Below are 16,930 nucleotides of genomic sequence, written 5' to 3' on the forward strand. Positions count from 1 at the left end.
CAGGGAGAAGACACACCTAATCCTTGAGAGACTTGAGGTCCCAGGAAGTAGGAAGGCCTGGCAGAGGAGGGACATCCTCTTGGAGACTGGGGGGAGGAAGAATGGAATGAAGAAATGTGAAAGGGTAGACCAGGAGGAGGGTAACTACTTGACTGTAAAAAAATAAAAGTAATAAGAAAAAAGTGCTCTCCTCTAAAGAAGAGTCACAATATTGATATTGTTATATATGTGTATGTTTGTATGTATACACATGTGTATATAGATGTATAGATGTGTATACACATTGTAAATAAAACATATATATACATATATACATATATATATATTATATAAATATATACATTATATAAATATATATAGACTTTATAAATATATATATAAAATGTGTGCATACATGTATGCACATATACATTCTTGGACTGGAAGAGAAAGCAACAGTTCTGGTGAGATAATGCAGCAGATCTCAAGAACAGCCACATTTTTAAACACACAAGGCAGCTGACAGTGGTACTTGGTCTATGATTAAATTCAGTTTGATCTAAGAACAGTGAGAATTTTTCCAGAGCAGACTTTGATTACTGGTCTTAGAACTGAGAAACAGGATGAATAATTTCCCAGCTAACAATCAGCCTAAGACACAGAAGTACAAAGTGACTCAGCATAGGAATAAAGTCCCAAAACTTAATTTCTGCAGTGAATCTTTCTCTGCAAAAATTCAGCCCAGAAGCAGACACTCCGAATGTCCCTCATCAAGGATTGATGGGCCACAAGGGATATGAGGGAACAAATCAAAGAACTTTTAACAATTCTACCACAGCCAAGAAAACAAAGATTATGAAAGGGTAAGCAAAAGAGACAAAGACACAGCTATTGACAATGACAAGAAAAACCCAAAACATTGGTGTACCTCAAATGTATTCCCAGAGCAAATCAAGCATATTTCGTAGTAAAGAAAGGAAACCAAACACTCTCTCCTATAGACACAGCCCTTAAGATAAATGTTCATTGCAGACCTTTATTGAGGAAGTCTCCAACAGTCATGATACACAAACCTGTGCCATCTATCCTAAAAATTGGCACTGATGTCAAATGATGTGACACCAAGGGACACTCAATACCTTGAAAGGAAGTTGAAACAAAGGCGTTGAGTGATTATTTTCTGATGTCACAGGGTTAATACAACAAAGGATAGAGAATGTGAGCATTCCCACTGGAGTGGAAACATCTGGCATCCATAAATCAAGGACTGGGGACCATGACACGTGGATCTCGATGGAATCAAAGGAATTTAAAAATGTAAGTGCTAAAATTTTAAAGCAACCTAAGGGTGAACGTATCATGAGCTCACAATGTATTGTCTTCTTTCTCCTTCAGCAGGACCTACATTCCTTGCTCTATCTAAAGACTACACATCACATATAGACTAGCCCATCTACTTCTCCCAAAAGGAAATAATATCAGCCCAAAAATAAAATTAAAATGAGTATCAGTATTAAATAAATATAATCCCAGAGGCAATCTGGGTAAATATCAGTAAGAGAAAAACCTCCTTTCAAACATTTTCCAGAATAAAGAAATAAGAATTTTAAAAATAGACTGCAATGAGAGGAGCAAATCCAACATGAAGCTACACAGCTTCCATTCCAAACCACCATACTATCTGAATAGAAGCTGGTTTCAGTGTAAACATTTGTAGTCTGGTGTGATGATTTGCATAGGTGTGGCCCAGGGAGTGGAACTATTAGAAGGTGTAGCTTTGTTGGAGGAAGTGTGGCACTGTGTGGGTGGGCTTGGAGACTCTCCTCCTGGTGGCCTGAGGATGCTCAATCTGTTCCTAGCTTCCTTCAGGTGAACTCAGCTCCCCCTGCACCATGCCTGGCTGGGTGCTGCCATGCTCTGCCTTGATAATAATGGACTAAACCTCTGAACCTGTAAGCCAGCCCCAATTAAATGTTGTCCTTTATAAAACTCATGTTGGTCATGGTGTCTGTTCACAGAAATAAGACCCTAACTAAGACATCTGGTTAACTTAGGGGTATACTGTTTTGTTTTCAAGTGTTTTTAAGAAAAAGTTCATTTTTGAATGTATACACATAGGTGAATTTTAAGTTTATAATTTTTAAATCAAATGTACATAAAGTATAACATTATGCAAATAAACTTTAAATGTATTTATTACATTGGAATATAGAAATGACATACCGACAACATAAAAGATTCAGAAAGATTAAACAGATCAATAAAAAAGAAACCATAGCTAAGTGATCACAGTTACTAAATTGCTCCAAAGTGTGGGAAGATGTGATTCCTTAAATAGTTTCTGTAAGTTGTTCTAATATCCAACATACAAAGATGGTATGAAACTGTGATAGATCAACAATACCTCTACATATAAATGATTAAACTAAATTGTAATAAGTGGTAATTTAGACAATAAAGCAGAAGTAAAAGAATATTGCATAAAAAGTAGCATTAGTCTCTTTCAAACATGTAGTCATAGCTTAATATTAAGGAAAGATAATGATACAATCCAATGCATTACTCACTAATGGAGAAAAATATGATGCTACAAAGAGATATTTAATGAAATGTAAACATTCATTACCAGTCAATACTTATGTATTCTAGTTTAATATAATTTCCCAGCCAATACTAGGCTCCTTGTCATGTGATGCTAACTCCTCCTCTTCTACGGTTCCAGAACAATGGGCAACCAGAAATACCCATGTGCTTAGCCCAGATGCCTGTGAACATCTTCCTATATATGACGGTGGAGTATCAAAGCTGCAAGAAGAAGGCTGCCATCATTTGTTCCCTTCTAGATGCCCTGGTTTGAATGTGTCTTGTAACATTTCATACAATTTCTCATAAGTTTTCCACAATTTGTAGAAACATTTTCACTTAGTGTGCTTACCATAGCCCGTTTATCCTCCTGACTTACATGTTCCATGTTACGTATTCAGGTCCTCAGACAAGCCCAAGATCTACAATGAGCTGTTGAGAATGTAAGCGCCTCATGAAGTCATAGCCATAAAGACAATGAGAATGAGTTACAGGTCAGTACAAAGAGAAAAGTCGAGAGCAAAGGTTTTATGTGATTCTGTATAGAACCAAGAGTTTATTTTACATGCCTGAGTAGGAGGAGCCTAACTAGCACATAAAGTACATAAAGTAGAGTGCTTGTGTCAAAATCTAACCTCTACACATGGTTAGGAAATAAAATTGTGACAAAGGTAAAACAAAATGTGTTTGTAACATTAGAATTTTCTAAGATATTTGCAAGCATGGCTTGATAGCCAGAAACAAGAAAAGATGTTTCTGTTCTTGAGAGGCTAATAAATATTTTAATAACAAACAATTCTGTAAACCAGCTTATTAATCTTTAAAGTGGAAGAAACTCCTCTAATTTCTTTTCTTGACTGTTATGAAACAATATTCAAGTAGCTGCAAATTAAAATAAAAATGTATTAAAGTTCTGCCTTCAAAATGGAAATCAATAGGAGCTAGCATTTCAAAGACTTCTCAACAAATATGAGAAATTGCACTAAAATCACAATTTACAGGATTAACTCACTTAATTTCTTTTCTGATTCCTGTGAGAAAACATATGACAGCAGAAATTACCAAAGGAAGGATGGGTTTATTTGGGATCTTGGTTGCATGTGTGATCCACTGTGGTGAGGAAGGCGTTATCAGTCAGCAGCACTGTTAAGTAGCTGGTCACATTGCTTTCACAGTCAGCAAGCAGACAGAGATGAACGATAGTGCTGAGCTCAACTCCTTATCAAGACTTGGTCTATGAAGGCTCGCTCCCCAGACCAGGGTAAGTAGGTCTTCCTTTTCAGTTAAACATCTCCTCAAACACCTTCAGAGACACATTTCTATGGTGATTCTAATTCCAGTCAAGTTGACAATGAAGAATAACCATCACAGCCAGTAAACAATAGCATACTGAATCCACATTTATAATTGAAATACAGTGATATATGATATCCATCAAGGACCATGGCTCAGAGTACTTGATACTCAAGCTGAGTGTAAAGGAGACCCAGCATTGCTGAGCATTTAAACAGTGAGAACCGGTTAACTTGTTATACCCAACTTACCTTTGTAACAATGATATACAAATTTGCTCCCTGTTAAATTGTAGATCAGCGTTTAGGCAATTACAAGAAGAAAAGACCATAGGAAAAACTAAAAACATGTGAAACTTTGAAAGAAGGGGCGAAAAGAATAAGTAATTCAAGGAAGCTGGTCACACAGTAGAATGTACAGAGCAGCTTCACTCTGTGTGCTGTAGAAAAGCCTGGAAATGTATATAGAACTTCTAAACATGAATCGCTGGCAAGAAAATCCACGTGACCCAATTAAACATTACTTTACCCATGATTTTGTTTTTATGTTTTGTCGTTTGTTTGTTTGTTTTGGGTTTTCTTAACCATGAAATAATCTACTACAGTTTCTCTGAGCAGGAGATACTGGTAGTTATCAGATAACTACAAATGAGGATTGTTCTGTCCGAGTATTCTATTGCTGTGAAGAGTCACCATGACCAGGAAACACTTATAGAAAAAAAGCATGTAAGTGGTGGGGGTGGGGGGTGGGGGAGGGAGTGCTTACTTCTGCAGAGTAAGCATCTTTGCCCATCATGGTATGAGGTATAGGTTTACACAGGCAGAAGCTGAGAGCTTTAGAACCTAATCTACATGCAAACATGCGAGAGAGAGAGAGAGAGAGAGAGAGAGAGAGAGAGAGAGAGAGAGAGAGAGACTAAGTCTAATTTAGACTTTGGAAACCTCAAAGTCCACCCCCAGTGACATCTTCTCCAAGAAGAACATACCTTCTAACCCTTCCAAACAGTTCATTAACTAGGGACACAAATATATGATCCTATGAGAGTATATTCTCCCTGAAAGCCCCACAGTTCTAGAGTAAAAAATATTTACAGAAAAATGTTTTTATGTCTATTATTCAAGAAATTGAGCAATAAATTAGTTATTTTATGCTACATTTACAGAACTACAGTACTTCCAGTCTTCACATTAGTGCTCAAAATATTTTGAGAACAAAAATCCCAAATAGATATCTTACTTTGGTCAAGTACTCATGTATACTACCTCAAAAATCGTATGAAGGACAGACATGTGTGCACTCTGATATTTAGGATATCCTGAACAGACACAAGCACACTCTGATATTTAGGATATCCTAGACAGACACATTTAGGATATCTGAGGACCCTACTACCAGTGATTTCATTTAACCTATAAACAGACAGGCAAGCCCTCTCACATGACTCAGGCTAATGACATACAATTCTCCCAGGGGAATTTTCTCCAGTCCTTCCCCAGCTCTTACTTGAGAATAGATCAGTCCAAATCCAGTGTCTGCAGGAACAGTGCTGCCAAGTTAAATCATTGTTCTCACTGATTACAGATAACAGCCAGCTCAGGACACACCCTCCTGTGTGATGCTTTACTTCCGGAGACACTTCATTGCTTCTCCCCCACCCCCACCCCTGTCTCCCATCCCGAGAAATTCTAAATTTTTTAACTTTTGCCTAATATCAATTTCAAAGGAAGCATGTGGCCATTACATGTAAAGAATATTTACATGTATATTGTATTCACCTAACATGCAAAAGCTGAAACCAAGTATTAAAAAGCACATAATATTTTGTCTCTATCATATACAAACATATTATGAAAACAGAGGCCATGAAATTGAAAGGGCCAAAGGGGGTATATGTGAGGGTTCGGAGGAAGGAAGGGGGTAATTATGTGATTATACTATAATTTCAAAAAAAGAGATAATTAAAATAAAATTTATAAAAATAAAGACATGTAACCTCCAAAACTTAATTTCCTAGTTTATTAAATTCATTTCTTCTTTAATAAACATTTATTTCATCAATGATATCTATGAAATAAATATTGATTTACTAAATACTTGAGATTTAAAAAGATAAATAATATGAGTCAATATTCCGTGCTAACAAGCACATTGGAAATTATGTAAAGTGTTCTCAGTGAAACAATAGTTATTGAACTAATTATGGCAGCAAGAAAATAACATAAGACCCACCCTTAGTTCTTTCAGAAGGCATAGTTCTTTCTTGATGATTTTAAATGGTATATACTATCTAGCTAAGACCGTGTTAAAAAGAATATCCATGGAGGCCAAGAATTCTAAGTAGAGCTTTGGCATGGCTACAAGGGCCAGCAATATAGCTCAGTGTGTGAAGGTGTTTGCCACCAAGTCTGATGACTTGAGTTCAATTTCTATGACCCATGTAGTGACATCGACAAAAGTCTCTCTCTCTCTCTCTCTCTCTCTCTCTCTCTCTCTCTCTCTCTCTCTCTCTCTCACACACACACACACACGCACACATACACACACACACACACACACAAAGGGAGAGAAACAGAGAGAGAGAGAGAGAGAGAGAGAGAGAGCGCCACATGGACAGCCACAGTAACACAGGGACACAGGAACACATAAATGCACATGCACAAAATAACTGAAATGAGAAATTTATAAGAGAAAAAACAATATGACCGTATCAGGAGTCCTTATATCAGGACTCTTTAAGCTCTGGTATCTTACATCCAAATATTTCTTAGAAAAATGAAGATTAAAAGTGGTATTGTGTTGTTCTAAGACCCATATACTCTATTGTTGTTTATTTATGAGCATATAATAATTAAAGAATTTGATACTACAAAGTAAATTTTATGTGCAGGATTTTGCTAGAGCACTACCTTTTCCCTTATGCTACATACTGTAGCAAAAAAATTGCTAATCTAATAATATCTGAAAGTACTCAAGGTTATGAAGGATTTAAAAAAACATTTCTGGAGAAAAATATACTTTCTTCTTCAAATTTTAAACAGCTGTCAGGTGAAAAAAAAATAAAAGAGAAAAATCAGACCCAAACACTGCATCTAAAGTCTACAGATATAAGATATATCGATAGTCCCTGAGTGTGTTGTGGGGAGGAAATTTCTAGCTTAATAAATTAAAAACAGGACTGACAAAATTTAACTTCTCCAGAAGGGAAAAACTGCCTTTGTCCTCAAATTCAAGAAGTAATTCCTTTTCCAAGAACTAGTTCTGGACTATGTGCATTGAAGAACATTTTTTCCTCTGAGTAATGAAAGAAATTATACAAACATGTTGGGGGAAAATGAATATAAATTTTAAATAACAGTCCAGGTCACTGGCTTACAAAGGAAAAGGGAAAGAGCTGAGAGGTCACATGCCTCTGCCTGGCACATCTCCAGGAATCAATGAAGACAAAGAAAGCAAAGCACAAGATCTCCAGAGCTTGAGAACACAGAGAGGACAGAGAAAAAAATCAAATCAGTGTAATGGCTCTACACAGGCAAGGACCTCCAACAACATACATCAGATTCCTGAAAATATATCGCTGACTTCTAAGACATACATGCATAGTATGAAACTCTAGGGCCAAAGGAATGACTAATGATTGACATTTTTCACATCAGACCAAGGTATGCTTGGCTCTCAATAGTTCAGAGAGATACTTTGCTGTACACCCTGAGTTCTTTTGCTGACAGAAAGACAGACAGATAAACTGACTTGACTGACTGAATGACTGACTGACTGACTGACTGACAGACTACCTAACATATCATAGACATAACTACACAAGCCCTGTATTAAAGCTTGTTTAAATCAAAAGTCTAACTAGATCCAGAGAAATAAGACATAAACCAAGTTGAAAAGGATTATCCTTACTCAGAGTAACTGAATTCTCTGCCAAGACAAAATCCAATCCTCTTTAAAACTCAAGTACAAACTGGCTCCAACAACATAATGTTTAGATTATTCAGTTCACAATAAAAATGACGAGAGCGAGGGAAATGTGACCCCCAAAGAAGAAAATGTAGTAAATAGAAACTGAGCCAGCAGTGATGCTGAGCTTAGTGTTATGTGGCAAGCATGTAAGGATTTTGTGATTTCCTGAAGGATTGAAAAAAAATGTAATTAAGTCTAATGAAAGTCACCAAATGGGAAAAAAATTCCAACTTCTAGACATGGAAACTATGCTATCTAAAATGTGACACATAAGGCTTTAGAGTGGAATTTGGACTCAGTGAGGCAGATGAAATTATTCATGTACTAAAAGTGCAAAAAAAAACCATCAAAACTACGAATCTGAGACTGCAGAAAGAAGAAAAATCAGCACATCCTGATGATTTGATGGACAACGTCAAAACTGAGATCTGAGAAGGGGAACGGAGAACAGTATTAATATCTTGAAAAACAATGTCTAAAATATCTTCTCAAATGAGGAAGGATAAAGGAAGTGAACTAGCCCCAAACATGATGATCAGAACATATCCAAACAGCTGATTATAATTAACAAAGAGGAACCTGGTTCAGTCAATTGGATGAGAAAGGTTGTGAGTCGCACAGACCAGAGGGGAGTTTGAAATAATGCAAGTCAGTTTTAAAGCACTGATAGGAAAAAATAGCTGTTAGGTAATGCTTTATTGAAGGAAAACACCCTAAAATGACAAGTTAATGCTGAAGAGTGTCGAGAAAGACCAGTCAGCTGTAAAGCACTGGTGGAAAAGCAAAGCCTGTGGACATAAAGGAATCTGAGCCAAAGCATCCTTTGAAAGTGACCTGGAAGAGCTTGAAGGGGCTCGAGACCCCATATGTACAACAATGCCAAGCAACCAGAGCTTCCAGGGACTAAGCCACTACCTAAAGACTATACATGGACTGACCCTGGACTCTAACCTCATAGGTAGCAATGAATAGCCTAGTAAGAGCACCAGTGGAAGCGGAAGCCTTTGGTCCTGCCAAGACTGATCCCCCAGTGAACATGTTCTCCCATAGAGAAGGAGAGGGGTTAGGGGGATGTTGGCCCAGAAACCGGGAAGGGAAATAACAATCGAAATGTAAATAAGAAATACTCAAGATAATAAAGATGGAAAAAAAATTTAAAATGGAAAAAAAAAAACAGAAAGTGACCACAAAATTAGTGTTTTCTCGGGCATAAAGCTCAGGGGATTAGTCATCATTTGAGAACATTACAGCAAACAGTAAATGAAGTTTTGTGTTAAGAGATACTGATATTAATGGAAGCTACAATATGTACAATGAGAGGAAGATTCTATAGAATACATTTAAAAAGCAGTAAATGAATGTTTTGGTAAAGCATGTGTGCAATGGGTGAGCTGATAATGTGTAGGTAGATGGGAAATGCAGAAACATGTGACTCAGTACTCCATAAGTTATATTTGTTTGCTGGGATTCTAAAGGACAGATTTTTGGTGATTTCAAAGATATGCAATACAAATGCTACAATAACTGTTAGCATCATATTAACATTAGTGTTAATAACCTTATTGTGGGAATAAGTGGAAATGGACTGAAGGAAAGGCCATACAGAGACTGCAACACCTGGGGCTCCATCCCACATACAGTCACCAAACCCAGACACTATTGCTGATGCCAAGAAGTGCATGCTGATAAAGCTGTCTCCTGAGAGACTCTGCCAGAGCATGACAAATACCGAGGCAGATAATCACAGGCAACCATTGGACTGAGCATGGGGTCCCCAGTGGAGGAGATAAACAAAGGACTGAAGTAGCTGAAGGGTTTGCAATCCCATAGGAAGAACAACAATATCAGTCAACCAGACACCGCAGAGCTCCCAGGGACTAAACAACTAACCAGAGTACACATGGAGCGACCTGTGGCTCCAGCTGCATTTGTAGCAGAGGATGGCCTTATCAGGCATCAATATGAGGAGAGGCCCTTGGTCCAGGGTGGAGAGGTGGGAGGGAATGGGTGGATGGGTGGGTGAAGGAGCACCCTTATAGAAGCAGGGAGAGAGGGTATGGGATAGGGAGTTTATGGACAGGAAACCAGGGAAGGGAAAAACATTTGAAATGTAAATAAAGAAAATATCCAATAAATAAAAGCAATGAACAAAGTCTAAGTGATGATAGTTTGATTGTATATGTATTTAGTTAGTTGACATAGTTGACAGAAAACACAGGGAAATAAGAAACTACAATTAAAGCATCTTAATACTGAAAGAGTATATTGCATTAGATCCTACAGTTATTAAAAACCATAAAAATACATTAGAACCAACAATGATTCAAGTTTTTAAATAAAATAAAACATTTTATTTTAAATTAAAAAACAGTTATTGAGGTTATAAAACCATGAAAGAAATTTGAAAAGCCCTCTAATTATGAAGAAAGTTCAACTTGAGAACGTAACCTACCCAGGAAACACAAAGATGGCTTGAGATCTGTCAACTATATTTGAAAACAAATAATTTAAAGTGTACACAAATTCCTTCATAAAATTCAGCAGGAGCATACATGCCTTATTGGACTCTATGAGATTAACATTTTACCTCAACAAAAAATAAAAACAGTAGGCACACTTCCTTCATGGTTGATTTTACTCATTTATGCTATTGTAATTGGGTCAAATTTTCACAAATTCATTGACTTAGAGGGTACTGATGGATCTCCTTATACTTCTGCAGGCCTGAGTTCAGACAAGCAAAGCTGAAGCCAATATCCTCAGGGCCCTAGTAACAGTGGTCAGTGCTCTGAAATCCCTGCTTCCTGCTTCAGAGGCCACTTCATTCATCCTTGCTCAGAAAGGTCGTAGCTCTCTGACCTGCCACACTTTTCTGACCTTAGCCAAGAATGTTTCTCAGTTCTAAGGGACTCATGGCATTAGACATGGGTCCAACCTGATCCTGCAGCCTGATCTCCCTTCTTTAGTTCTTAACCTATATCACACTTACAAGGTCCTTTTGCCACAGGATGGCAGAGAGAAGTCTGGGCGATTCATTGTGCACTATGTGAGCAGAACCAATATACTCCCCATCACACTCGTGGTAGTCAATCTCTTTATTTTAATGCTTGAAACAAGTCTATTATATACAGAACAGACATATAAAGGGAACTTTAAAATGTTGTATACAACATATATTTCAGAGATAAATCTAGTACAACGCTGACACTGTGGATATGCCTAGTCATCCCTAAGTATCTTGAACTAATACGTCCAAGTTTATTTTTTAATTTTTAACAATAGTTTATTTATTCCTTGAAATTTTCATGCATGTATACAATGTAATCTATCTTATGCACCTTCACTAGCTTCCCCCAACATCTCTTATGTCATGTTGTTATTATTGTTGTTGTTAATAGCGCATTAAATCCAGTTAGTGCTAACTATGTGCAGATGTGAGGTCATGTACCTATCCCACAGAAAGAAACCCTCCATCCACCACCAACTGCTAATGGCTCTTGATCTAGGGATGGGGGTCTCAGGACTCCTCCTCTATCCATGCTAGAATTTAAACTGGCTTTAATTTGTCTTTGTGCAGTCAACTGTAGCTATGGCGAGATGACTTGTATATGTCATGTCATTTGCAGAAGACAGGATTTCACTGCACTTCTCTCCATTCTCTATCTCCTCCATTCTTTCCACTCACTCTTCTGAGATTTCCAGAGCCTTAGGTTAGGAAAAGTTCTTGTAGATGACCATCTATAGCTGAGCACTGGCTTCTGTATTCACAGTAGCTATGAAATGAAACCAACCCAGATGTCCATCAGCTGATAAATGGATAGTGGACATTTACTATGTATAGAAAGTGGAATATTACTTAGCTACAAATAAAAACAACGTGACAAAATTTATAGAGAAATGAGTAACCTGAAAAGATAGTACTAAGTGAGATCAGAAAGACAAATGTGGCATGCTTTGTCTTGTAAGAGAATTGAGTATTTTGCTTCAGATGTTTAACTTTGGAGTATGTGTGGAATCCATGTAATTGAGGGCAGACTCACTATGAAAGCAGAAGTGCAGAAACAGGTCAAATAAGATTAGAGATGGGGAATATTGGAAGAACTAAGATTCAAACATGGAAGGTTTTGCATATGGCAAACTGAGGGAGTGGGAGAAGGCTTAATCAAAGATTTATGAAAAACATATGGAAAGCTATTTAATCTCACAGCTCAAATAAAGAGTATAATAAGAAGAGATAGAATACCTGATGGCATAAATTCTTTTCTAGGTATTATTTTATTTAGTTTTAATTTATATATTCATGCATATCAGTGTAACAAGTAGTATGTACTTGTGAATGTAGGGCTTATGAAGGCCAGAAGAGATCAGATTCTCTGTAACTGGAGTCATAGGTGACTATGAGCTTGCATTGGGAATATCTGCTGAGCTCGGCATGGTAGTGATTTTTAGACTTCACAGCTGGGTAGGAATCTTAATTATTTATCTCTTTCCCCTCCCCGGCAGCTTTCATAGCCTCTTCCTGTACTATGAGAGACAGACCTCATGGAGGGGGATTTCAGGTCAATTCAAGATTAGCTTGATTCCACCCAATCCTGTGTCTGAAGTACACAGTGTTTTCAGCAATAAGGCTTTACCTAAACCTTCTGGAATTTAACCAAGTGCTTTTGCAATCACCTGTATTGTTTTCATAGTCTCCCTTGACCTTATAACTTGAAGGAAGTCCTGGAGATTGTGTCATATGGTCTATGGTTATTGCCTCACGTGGCATATCTTCATTTAGCTATTTATATATGTATAAACATACATTTACATATACTGCGTGCAATTTGATGTAGACATAAAATACATTTCTCTAAGGCCTTTCAACCCCTCCTCCTACCCCCCCTCCACTCAGTATGGCTCTCACTTCTTCCTTACAGATAAATTCTTATCTCGATCTTTCCATAGTAGTTCCTTCTCCATAGCCCCTGTGTCCTGCTGTCTTCCACCAGAGAGATCTTAACTCCATCCCAGTGGCCTCTTTCATGTTCTGGTTTCTGCCACTGTAAAAAGACAGACTAACACGAAAAAGACAATTTTGACCTTTTTAAAATGCATTATGCATAAAATCCAATCAACAATATATTATAGACTTAAGCATAAAAGTTAAAACTTGAAATTTTCTAGAATAAAACACAGGCAATGATCTGGGATGGTGGTGCAATTGGGAAGTCCTTACCATGCAAACAATGAAGATCTGAGTATAAAATAATTGGGAATGGCTATTTGCTACTCTAGACCCTATGCTGAGAAGCAGAGACAAGTGGATTTCTGGAATTTAGTGTCTAACAAGTCTAGACAGTCATTGGCAATCAGGTTCTGTGAAAGACCCCTTTTCAAAAAGGATGACTCATAAAATGATAGTAGCAGACACCCAGCCTCTACATCCAGCCTTCACATGACATGCACACTGATGCTTGTGCACATACACACATACAAGCAGACACATACATATACACCATAAGACAAAAATCTTTTCAGTATTAAACAAAGCATTTAGGACAAATATATGAACGCAGCAGTTGACAAACTGGTATCTAGTTTTTTTGAGGTTGTGAGATGAGCCTTTAAGAGCTGAACCATCTCTCCAGCCATAGTGTCATTCTTTTAAACTATGATTATTTTTAAACAGTTTTCAGAAAAGTGTTTGGCAAGATGATATATGCTTTGTTTCTCAGTGCTCAGGAAACTGTGGTGGAGAATCACACCATTAAGGCCAGCATAGGCTCCATTGCTTTAACCTACTGCTCTACACAATACCAGGAAACTTAATTACCCTGAAAACCCAAAAAATATGTGAGAGAAGGCAGACAGAATGGAGGTCTTATAATTCTCTATTAAAGAATATATTCCGAATAGTAAAAGAACCCCATTACTTAAGAGACAACAAAAATAATCACATGGAGAAATACTTTGTAAGTGATATGAAAAAGGAAAATTAAAACTTTATGAAAATTTTGCTACACATCTAGTAAAATGGCTAAGTGAGGAGGGGTGCCCATACCAAGTGCTGCAGAGTGAGGAGGACACAGTTACTCAGCCTGTACAAGAAGTAATTTCCATATCTTCCACTGACTAATACGTGCTAACCATTACTTTTCTACTACTGTTCACTTAATGGAAGAGAAATAAACAGTTGGCATTCAAATCATGTATTTTTTTATTAACTGTAAAAATGAGACAATACAAAGGATTGCAAACCCTTAAAATTTTTAACTATTTAAATTATTCAAAGATGTCTTGCAAATAAAAACAATATCAAAACATGTTTGGAGCAATGCCTCATTGTTTAAGAGCATGAATTGCTCTTGCACAGGATGTGAGTTCAGAGCCTATACATGTATGTTGGTTAGATTACCACTACCTAGCGTCCAGTTCCAGGGGGTCCAATGCACTCTCCCATCTTCTCTAAAGCCACTGTGCTTAAATGCACACACACACACACACACACACACACACACACACACACACACACATACACACACACATACACACACACACACTGCACACACACAAAAAGTAATAAAAGCAAATATTTTTAAACTTACAGATTTTAGTTAACACTAAAATTGATCAACCCCCAGCATGCTGACTAGAGAAAGATGCTCATATATATGTATATATATACATATATAAAATTGTAAAACAAGAAAAATTATTTAATTGACTAAAACTATTTGATAGAAAGGATGAGAGCAGATGACTGGAACTGCTGATAACATAAACCTATTTGTAGTGATGAAAATATGACTTTATTATAATAATTGTCATGTGGGTGTACATTTGTCCAAACTCATCAACCAGATTATTGAAAATTATCAGTACTAACGCAGTAAATTTACATTTTCAACTGTTCTTCTCCCTTCTAAAATTGTTAATAGGATATTTTCTAGGAAATATATATAAACTAAGCAGCCAATTCAAATGAATAAATAATGATATTCTCCCTAGATGTTTTCTATTTTCTATAGTAATTTCTCTATTTAATTAAAATCTTAAAAGAATAAACTCTCATATTTTTCTGTAGATGCAAGCCTATATCTCAAACTTCATTACAAAGTATCCCTAGTGAAATAGCAATTTGTGATAATTATCTAACATATTTTGGATATTAAATAAAATTTGGCCATTTCAAATTGTCATAATTTTTCCTAATGGTATAGTTTTCTGTATATTCATGCATACTTTTTTATTAAATTATTTATTTACTTTCCAACCCAATATTAGTCCAATATCCAACCCTCTTTTCCCAGTACACCCTCACACAAGTTCTCCCCACTTCCTACTTTTAGCCTCTCTTTTGAGAAGGGGAACTCCCCTCTGGTTGTTATAGCATACACTAACACCCCACCCCAATCCCTATACCTCAAGTCACTACAGGATTAGGCACATCCTCTCTCACTGAAGCCAGACAAGGTAATCCATTAGGAGTACAGATTCCACAGGCAGGCAGACAGCAGGTTCAGGGACAATCCCTGATCCAGCTGTTGGGAGACCAGAATGAAAGCCAAGCTGTTCATCTGCTACATATGTGCAGGGGTCCTAGGTACAGCTCATGCTTGCTCTTTGGTTGGTAATTCAGTCTCTGGGATCCTCCAAAGGTCCAGGTGTGTCGACTCTGTTGGTCTTCGTAGAGTCCCTCCCAGTTCTCCTTGGGTGGGTCCTTCAATCTTTCTCCCAATTCCATCTAATGTTTGGGTGTAAGTTTCTGTATCTCCTTCCATTGGCTGCTGGACAACTCTCAGAGGACAGTTATGCTAGGTTCTTGTCTGCAAATATAACAGAGAATTGTTAATTGGTTCTTGCTCATGGGACGGGTTTCATTTTGAGGTAATGGTTGGCCATTTCCTCAGTCTCTGCTCTATTGTTGTCCCTGCCTATATTGTAGACAGGACACATTTTGGGTCCAAAGCTTTATGGGCGCATTGTTGTTCTTACTCTTCTAATACGAGTCCTTCCTGTCTACAGGAAGTGGCCACTTCAGGATACATATGTCACACTGTTAGGAGTCTCAGCTAGAGTCACCCCCACAGACCCTCTGGGACCTCTCCTCATTCCAGGTTTCTGTCATATCTTAGAGATTGCCTCCACCAGCCAATCTTTCTTGTCTCTACCCTGCTCTTCCTAAAAAGTATTCCCCATCCCTATCTTCTCTTACACCCAGTTCCCTCCTTGCATTAGATCTCAAATATGTATTTTGTTTTGCCTTCTGAGAAAGATTCAACCATCATCCCTTGGGCTCTCTTTTGTTATTTGGCTTTCTTTGGGTTGATTATAGCATAGTTATCCTGTACTTTATGGTTAATATCCACTTAAAAGTGAATATATAACATTCATCTCCTTTTGGATCTGGTTTACCTCACTCAGGATAATATTCTCAGGTTTCATCCATTAGCCTGAGATATTCATGATGTCCTTGTTTTTAATGGCAGAGTAATATTCCATTGTATAAATGAACCACATTTTCTTTATCCCCTCTTCAGTTGAGGAACATCTAGGTTGTTTCCAGTTCCTGACTATTATGAATAATCCGTTGTGGGATGGTAGAGCATATTTTGGGTATATGCCAAGGAGTGGTATATCTGTGTCTTGAGGTAGAACTATTCCCAATCTTCTGAGAAACCACCAAATTGATTTCCAGAGTGATTGAACAAGGTTGAACTCCCAGAAGCAATGGAGGAGTATTCCCCTTGCTCCATAACCTCACCAGCATGTGCTGTCCTTTGAGTTTGACCTTAGCCATTCTGATAACTGTAAGGTGGAATCTTAGGATCTTTTTGATTAACATTTCCCTAAGGACTAAGGATGTTGAACATTTCTTTAGGTGTTTCTCAGCCATTTGAGATTCCTCTGTTGAGAATTCTTTATTTAGCTCTGTACCCCATTTTTAATTGGGTTATTTTGATTGTTTGTGTCTACCTTCTTAGGCTCTTTAAATATTTTGAAGATGTATGAATAGTGAAGTTCTTTTTCCAATCTGTAGGCTGCCATTTTGTCATAATGATCCTGTCCTTTGACTTACAGAAAATTTTCAGTTTCATGAAGTCCTATTTACTCTTGACCTTAGTGC

The 16,930-nt window shown here is 37.3% G+C and overlaps 1 long non-coding RNA gene across 2 annotated transcripts in view; it reads right to left on the minus strand.

The window, feature by feature from the left end:
• Positions 1–10,892: 10,892 nt before the first annotated feature.
• The window catches only part of LOC120100748 (uncharacterized), a 41,676-nt gene continuing 35,638 nt past the window's right edge, over positions 10,893–16,930 (minus strand). The window contains exons 2-3 of one of the 2 annotated variants that reach the window (XR_005500750.2): positions 15,226–15,629; positions 10,893–12,878 (exon numbers count right to left, since the gene is read on the minus strand). This is a non-coding gene — a long non-coding RNA (uncharacterized LOC120100748). Of the gene's footprint in view, positions 15,630–16,930 lie in introns of both variants that reach the window. The other variant, XR_005500749.2, reaches the window with a different exon arrangement.

This window comes from Rattus norvegicus, chromosome 2 (genome assembly GCF_036323735.1).
Source record: "Rattus norvegicus strain BN/NHsdMcwi chromosome 2, GRCr8, whole genome shotgun sequence".
Lineage (NCBI taxonomy): Eukaryota > Metazoa > Chordata > Mammalia > Rodentia > Muridae > Rattus > Rattus norvegicus.